Raw genomic sequence first — 7,801 nt, forward strand, 5'->3', positions numbered from 1 at the left:
AACGCCCGTGAGGCGCGGGAGGAGCATGAGGCGGCGGAAAAAGCGGCCACCCAGGCGGCGAGGGAGCAGGCCGACGCGGCAGCCAAGGCCCAGGCGGAGGCGGCGACCGCGGAAACAGAGGCGGAGGGTTCGCGTAACCAGCCTCTGCTGCTCGCCATTCCCCTCCGAGTCGTGGCCCCTGACACCCCATTGCCCCTGGCGGAGGAAATCGTCCAAGACCCGCCGTTGAAGGAGAGGAGGGAGGACCTCATGGTCTTCGCGGGGAGAGCGCCGCCGGCAGCGCCAACCGGAGCGGGCCAAGGCGGCCAATCGTCAGCGGCGCCAGAGGAGCCGGCCGGGGGTGAGCCGGAGGACGGAGCCATCTTCGAGGTGCAGCCGGTGACGCGTCGGCGTGCAGGGGGAGGCGCCGCTCTGCCGTAGTCGCGCCGAGTTGCGGGCGCCGGCCAGTCGGCGAAGGCTCCGGAGGCGGCCAACACCGCCACGTCCGAGTGGACTCCTAGCGGGGGGACTGGCGAGCTGAATGTGGCGGCTCAAGAGGTCCGGAGCCGGCTTCAAGCTCAGGCCGCCCTGCTGCAGCAGTACACCCAGGATTTCCTGTCGATGCGGGCCGCCATCCGGGTGAGTATTTCACTCTTGGCCGCTTTGGTCTCTTGATTTCTTCCGTGGGGGTGCGTCAGCGCACCCACTGGGTGTAGTCCCCGAGATTCGGGCCGACTGCTGAGCAGTCGGGTCGGATCTTTCTTGACGACTACCTTATTTTTGCTTCCTGTCTGAACTTCCAGGAATATCATAACTCCCGTGCTGCCGCCTTCAACTCCCAGGCTCAGGAGTTGGGTCGGAAGACCGACGACCTGGCCAACAGCCGAAGTAAGTGCTTGATCTTATCTGTCTCCTGTGGGGGCGCGTCAGCGCACCCACTGGGTGTAGTCCCCGAGATTCGGGACGACTGCTGAGCAGTCGGGTCGGATCTTCCTTGATGACTTTTTCCTTATTGGTTTTTTTTCTTTCGTCTTTCGTGCTTTCAGGGGCCAACGCCGACTTGAGGAGGGAGCTCGGCGAAGCGCAGGCCGCCCTTCGTACCAAGGATGCTGAGTACGCTGCCTTGGTCTAGGAGCGTGACCGCCTGGCCGAGAAGCTGGCTGACTAAGAGGAGAGCCACAAGGCGGCCCTGCAGAAAGCGCAGGATAGCGAGGCCGCCCTGAAGGCAGATTTTGAGGCCGAGGCGGCGAGCTGGGCTGAGACCCGGCGAGCGCTGGATGAAGGCTTCGGCCGCATCGAGGACTTGATCAACGGTAAGCCGCCTTCCTCGCTCCTCTCCTACCCCTTGCCGCCTGGTTTTTGACCTGACTTGTGCTGCTGCCTATTTTCTTGTGCAGACTACTTTCCCGGCTACTCCGCCTTCGCCGCCCAAACCATCGAGGCCCATCGCGAGGCGCGCCGTTAGGCTGGGGTCAACATCGCGCCGGACGCGAATCGGACGCTTGAGGAGCAACTCTTGGCTGTCCAAGCGCGGCTGCAGCCGGCTCACCGGATGCTTCGCTGGCTCCAACGTGCCGGGGCGCAGGTGTTGGCTGCCCTCTGGCCCGGCGAGACGATCCCCTGCACCCCAAGCCGGACTGCCGACTGGCTGGAGGTCGCAGTCGGTCGCTTTGAAGCTTGGAAGGCGTCGGCGGCCCGTCTTGGAGCCGGGCGGGCGTTGGAGTTCGTTCGAGCTTGGTACCCAGGGCTGAACCTGGACCAGCTGCGCACTTGGCAGCTGGAGGCCGACACGGAGCTGGAGGAGGTGCGGCCGGCTATCGCCCAGCGTGCTTCGACGATCGCCGAGTGCACCGACATCAGCGTTTTTGCACCTGAAATCAATGATGACGGCGTTGCCCAGCCGGAGGAGTGGTTCGGGCTGAACCCGGCGGTGGGCGAGGACTCGGCAGAGGAGATCGCCTCCAGCGACGAGGGCGAGGATGACGAAGAAGAGGACGGTGAAGACGTCGAGCCGGCAGTGGAACAACTGGCCGGCCTCAGGCTGACCGTGCCTCCAGCAACGAGGCGCGTGGAAGCGCGCCCTCTGCGGGAGGCGGTGATCAAGCTGAGGTTCACCAGCCGGCCACTCCTTCAGCCGGCACAACCGTCTCCGCCGACCAGCCCGGCTCGTCGATCGCTCCGCCAGCTTGACCTGCCGTCCTTATTTTTCCTGCTTGTTGCCTTTTGAACAATCTTTATTAAGCTTTCGCAGTTCCACCCACTGGGGGTGTATACAAACTATGTTGAATGCTGGCCTCTTGGAGGTCTCTTATGTAAATATTATTATGTGCATGTTTGGTTTCCATTCGCGTATGCTTTTTATCCTTAGGCTTTTTCCTTTGCCGCCTTCCCTCTTTGGGGAGGCAAGTACTCGAGCTTTCTTGGATTGAAGTGAAGTGAATGGAAACCGGCCGGACGGCTACTTTGGTAGTCGGTCGGTGGTAGGCGGCAAACCGGCTTTCGTTATATTAGTTCGTTGGTCCCTGGCCATTTTTCGTGTGGGCGTCCTTTCCTGCTTTTGACTCTTGCCAGCCGGACAGCCGGTTCTTCGAACTACGACTTTGGCAAGAGCTAAGCCTGGGTGTCGGCACACTACTTGTCTGACCGTGGGTAGGACTTCTAATATAACTCCAGTCGGCCAATCCCCGGGCAGACTAGTCGAACCCGGTGCCGGACGGAACAAGTAAATGAAATGACAAGGTCATAAGCATGATACTTTTCATTCATAGATAAAAGATGGCAGTCCCCGAGCCCTCCTCGGGGGGCCTATTGTCTCGTATTTAGTACAAAAGTTAGCATGATACATATTGCATTTCAACTGTAAAATCTTCGAAGGAGGTTGGCGTTCCATGGTCGTTCCGACTCCTTGCCGGAGTCGTCTCTTTTGCGTGCGTTGGGCTTCTGCGCGTCGATTAGGTAGTAGGAGTCGTTGCCTAGAGCTCTGCTGATGACGAAGGGGCCCTCCCAAGGGGCCGAGAGCTTGTGCTGGCCGGCTGTTCGCTGGATCAGCCAGAGCACAAGATCGCCCTCTTGGAAAGATCTTGGCCTGACCTTCCGACTGTGGTAGCGGCGCAAACCCTGCTGGTAGATGGCAGACCGGTTGAGGGCTAACAGCCGGCCTTCTTCCAGCAGGTCGACGCCGTCTTCTCGTGCTTCCTTGGCCTCCGCCTCCGTGTACATGGTTACCCGGGGCGAGTCGAACTCGATGTCGGTTGGGATGATCGCCTCGGCACCGTACACGAGGAAGAAAGGAGTGAAGCCGGTTGACTTGTTTGGGGTAGTGCGCAGACTCCAGAGGACAGCCGGCAGCTCATCGAGCCAACAGCCGGCTGAACGCTCCAGTGGTACGACCAGTCGGGGCTTGATGCCGGAGAGGATGAGGCCGTTGGCTCGCTCGACCTGGCTGTTTGACTGCGGGTGGGCGACGGACGCTAAGTCCAGCCGGATACCTTGGGCTACGCAGAAACGTGCCAAGGCTCCTTTGGCAAAATTCGTGCCATTGTCGGGGATGATGCTGTGTGGCACGCCGTACCGAGTTGTTATGTCTGCGATGAATGTCACAGCAGTCGGCCCATTCAGCTTCTTGATCGGCTTTGGCTCAATCCACTTGGTGAATTTGTCCACGGCGACGAGCAAATGCGTCATGCCGCCGCGCGCCGTCTTGAATGGGCCCACCATGTCCAGTCCCCAAACGGCGAAGGGCCAGGTGAGGGGAATGGTCTTGAGTTCCGAAGCCGGCATGTGTTGCTTGGAGCTGAAGAGTTGGCACCCTTTGCAATATTTAACTAATTCTTTGGCATCATCCAAAGCAGTCGGCCAGAAGAAACCATGGCGGAAAGATTTGGTGACGAGTGATCTTGAAGCCGCATGGTGGCCGCATTCTCCTTGGTGAATGTCTCTAAGGATTGCAATGCCCTTCTCTTGCTCGACGCACCGTTGGAGGACTCCAGTGACACTGCGCTTGACGAGTTCTCTGTTGACGATTGTGTATGCTCCGGCTCGACGTTGGACTTGTCTTGCCTCTGTTTCGTCAGCCGGCAAATCTTGGCTAACTAGGAAGTTGAGGATGGACTGAGCCCATGACGGAGCCGCGACTTCTCCTACTACCAATGTGGCTACTGCCACCAGGGTGGGCGGGCTGGGTGGTGAAATGCTGGAGTCGGCCACCGGCTGTTGTGTTGGTGCAGTCCCCGGGCCGGCTACTGCAGTCCCCGAGCCGGGTGTGGCAGTCCCCGAGCCGGGTGTGGCAGTCCCCGAGCCGGTTGCCGAAGTCCCCGGGCCGACTACTGAAGTCCCGGGGTCACCTGCTTGGTTCTTCGAGCCGGACCCGGCCGCGTCGGGGTCAGGCGGTACGAAGATGGAATCGGACTCTGGAGACGGCTTGATGGACGGCTTGAGGAGGCGTTGTAGAGCGACGCCGGTTGGTATTGCTTGCCGAGTGGAGCCTATTCGAGCCAGGGCATCAGCTGGCTCGTTGTCGGCTCGCGGTACGTGAAGGAACTCGCATACTTCAAAGTATCCGCTAAGTTGTTGAACCAGGAAGCGGTAGCTTGCCATATTTGCGTCCTTGGCGTCCCAGTCGCCGGATGATTTCTGAACCACCAAGTCTGAGTCGCCATAACATAGGATCCGGCGGATGCCGAGTTCCTTGGCAAGCCGGAGCCCGTGTATGAGTGCCTCGTACTCGGCTACATTGTTGGAGGCGGCAAAGTGAATCTGCAGCGTGTATCTGAGCTTGTCGCCTTTGGGAGAGGTAAGGACGACGCCGGCTCCCAAGCCGGTGTGCATCTTGGACCCGTCAAAGTGCATGTGCCAATGGGTGGAGTCAGGAGCTGGCGGCAGGTACTGGGTCTCGGCCCAGTCGACGAGGAAGTCGGCCGGTGCTTGGGACTTGATGGCGGTGCGGGGCTGGTAGAAGATTGTGTAAGGGGCCAGCTCGATGGCCCATTTCGCCACCCGGCCGGATGTGTCCCGGCTGCCTATGATCTCGGCCAGCGGGGCGGTGCATACGACCGTGACGTGATGCTCTTGAAAGTAGGGCTTCAGCTTCTTGGCGGTGAAGTACACGCCGTAACACATCTTCTGGTAGTGCGGGTAGTTCTGCTTTGAAGCGGACAGCACCTCGCTCAAATAATACACCGGCCTCTGGACCGGCTGGGCTCGGCCTTCTTCTGGGCGTTGGACTACGATGACGGTGCTGACCACCCGGCTGGTTGCGGCAATGTAAAGGAGCATGGGCTCTTTCTCAGTCGGCGCCGCTAGGACGGGCGGCGTGGCCAGCATCTTCTTCAGCTTGTGAAAAGCTTGGTCGGCCTGGTCGTTCCACTCGAAGTGAGTGCTCTTCTTCATGAGGCGGTAGAGGGGGAGAGCTTTCTCTCCGAGCCGACTGATGAAGCGGTTCAAGGAGGCCAAGAATCCGGTGAACTTTTGGATGTCTCGAAGCTTGGTGGGGATCGCCATTCTCTCGATGGCCTTGATCTTCACCGGGTTGCATTCAATGCCGCGTTCGGAGACCAGGAAGCCTAGGAGCTGGCCGGCTGGCACTCCGAACACGCATTTCTCGGGGTTGAGCTTGATTTGGAACCGGCGTAGGTTCTCAAACGTTTCTTTGAGGTCTTCCAGCAAGGTGCCGCGCTTCTCCATCTTCACCACAATGTCGTCCATGTAGACGTGAGCGTTTCTGCCGAGTTGCTTGAGGAGGCACTTCTGCATGCAACGCTGAAAAGTGGCACCGGCATTTCTTAAGCCGGATGTCATAGTCAGGTAGCAGAAGGCTCCAAATGGCGTGATGAAGGCGGTCTTCAGGCGGTCGTCCGGATCTAGCTTTATCTGGTGATATCCTGAGTAAGCATCCAAGAAACTCAACAGCTCCCATCCGGCCGTGGAGTCTATCACTTGGTCAATCCTTGGCAGGGCAAAGGGATCTTTAGGGCAGGCCTTGTTGAGGCTTGTGTAGTCTATACACATGCGCCACTTGTTGTTCTTCTTTAACACGAGGACCGGGTTGGCAAGCCACTCTGGAAAGAAGACTTCCATAATGAAGCCGGCTGCCAGAAGCCGGGCTATCTCCTCACCCACAATCCTTCTCTTTTCCTCTGATAGTCGGCGGAGGGGCTGCTTGACTGGTTTCGCGTCTTTTCGGATGTGTAGTTTGTGCTCGGCGAATTCCTTCGGAACACCCGACATGTCCTTGGGGGACCATGCAAAGATGTCCTGATTCTCACGGAGGAAATCGGCGAGCTCGCCTTCCTATTTGCTGTTCAGGCTTGCCCCGATGACGGCAAACCTCTCGGGGTGCTCGGGGTCAAGGGGTATCTTCTTGGTTTCTTTGGCCGGCTGGAAAGATCCTTGGGCATCATACTCCTTGGGGTTGGGGGACTGGTTCGGCTGCTTGCTGGCCATGGCCACGACCTGGTCCAACATCTTCTTCTCTTCAGCAATCACAAGGGACTCGGCCAGCCGGCTGCTAGCGGCAGCGCACTCGGAAGACTTCTTGTAATCGCCGGCTACGGTGATTACGCCCTTGGAACTTGGTATCTTCATCTTGAGTTATGCATAGTGGGGAACTGCCATGAACCTGGCCAAGGCGGGTCGGCCAAGCAACGCGTGGTAGGGGCTCTCCAGGTCCACCACTTCAAACCAGATTGCTTCCCGGCGGAAATGCTCCTTGTCCCCAAAGAGTACATCAATCTTGATCTTGCCAATGGGGGCGCAGGACAAGCCGGGTACGATGCCATGAAACACTGTCCGAGTAGGCATGAGCTGCTTCGTCTTGACATTCAGCTTCGCCAGGGTGTCACGGTACAGGATGTTGATGCTGCTCCCGCCGTCTATCAGCACGCGGGAGAAGCGGGCAGCGCGTCTGTCCGTCGCGAGGGTGGCTTCCAGGACCAACACATAAGAGCCGGGAGACGGCATCACCTCTGGATGGTCGGCCCGGCTCTAGCTGATGGGTTTTTCTGACCAATGCATGTGTCCAGCGGGGTTGGCAGCGACCACACTGACTTCCTGGTGCTCTCGGCGTTTGCCGTGCCGGTCTTCGAGCTGGCTTGTAAAGACGATGTAGGTTGCTTGCTCGTCGGGGAATTCTTCGTGCACGGCTCCGACTGCGGGCCGAGCGGCCGGAGGCGGTGGGCCGGCAGGCGGAGGCGGCGCGAGACCCTCGCCTTTAGAGATTCGGGTGAGCCAATGGCACTTCCGGGTTGTGTGGTTGGACGGCTTCGCGCCGCTATGGAATTTGCACGGGGCGTCGAGAGTTTGCTCGTAGGAGAAAGCCGGCTGCCAAGCCGGCCAGCCGCCCTTGGGCTTCTTGGGCACGGGTCGCCCTTCAGGCAGCGCGTCTTCGACCGTGGCCACCTGCCGACTTGCGGGTGGCGGCGCAGGGCCCTTGCGCTTGTGGTCGTTCGGGTGTGGGCGTCGGCCGGAATCCCCTGCCGGCGTCTTGGGCGCCGGGTTGAGTACTTTCCCGGACGCGTCTACCTGGCGCTCTGTCTTCATCGAAGAGTCGGCGGTGGCGTATTTGTCTGCTATGTCCAGAAGCTCGTCGAGGGTAGTCGGCTCGTCGCAGAGGAGCTTGTGCTTGAGGAGGGTACCTTCTCGGCACCTGGCAGTGAAGTATTCGATGGCTTGCACCTCGTGCACCCCCTCGCAAGAATTGCGGAGCTCGGCCCAACGCGTGAGGTAGTCGCGAGTGGACTCGGCTGGGCCCTGCACGCACAGGGAGAGCTGCCTGGGCTTGGGGGCCCGCTTGTAGATGCTGGTGAAGTTGCGGATGAAAGCTTCG

General features: G+C 59.7%; 1 pseudogene; it reads right to left on the reverse strand.

Moving 5' to 3' along the window:
- Positions 1 to 3,557: 3,557 nt before the first annotated feature.
- On the reverse strand, positions 3,558 to 6,080 carry LOC147992368 (uncharacterized; annotated as a pseudogene).
- Positions 6,081 to 7,801: the final 1,721 nt, after the last annotated feature.

The sequence above is a fragment of the Triticum urartu genome, chromosome 1A (assembly GCF_056163025.1).
Source record: "Triticum urartu cultivar PI428250 chromosome 1A, HENAU_Tu73, whole genome shotgun sequence".
Lineage (NCBI taxonomy): Eukaryota > Viridiplantae > Streptophyta > Magnoliopsida > Poales > Poaceae > Triticum > Triticum urartu.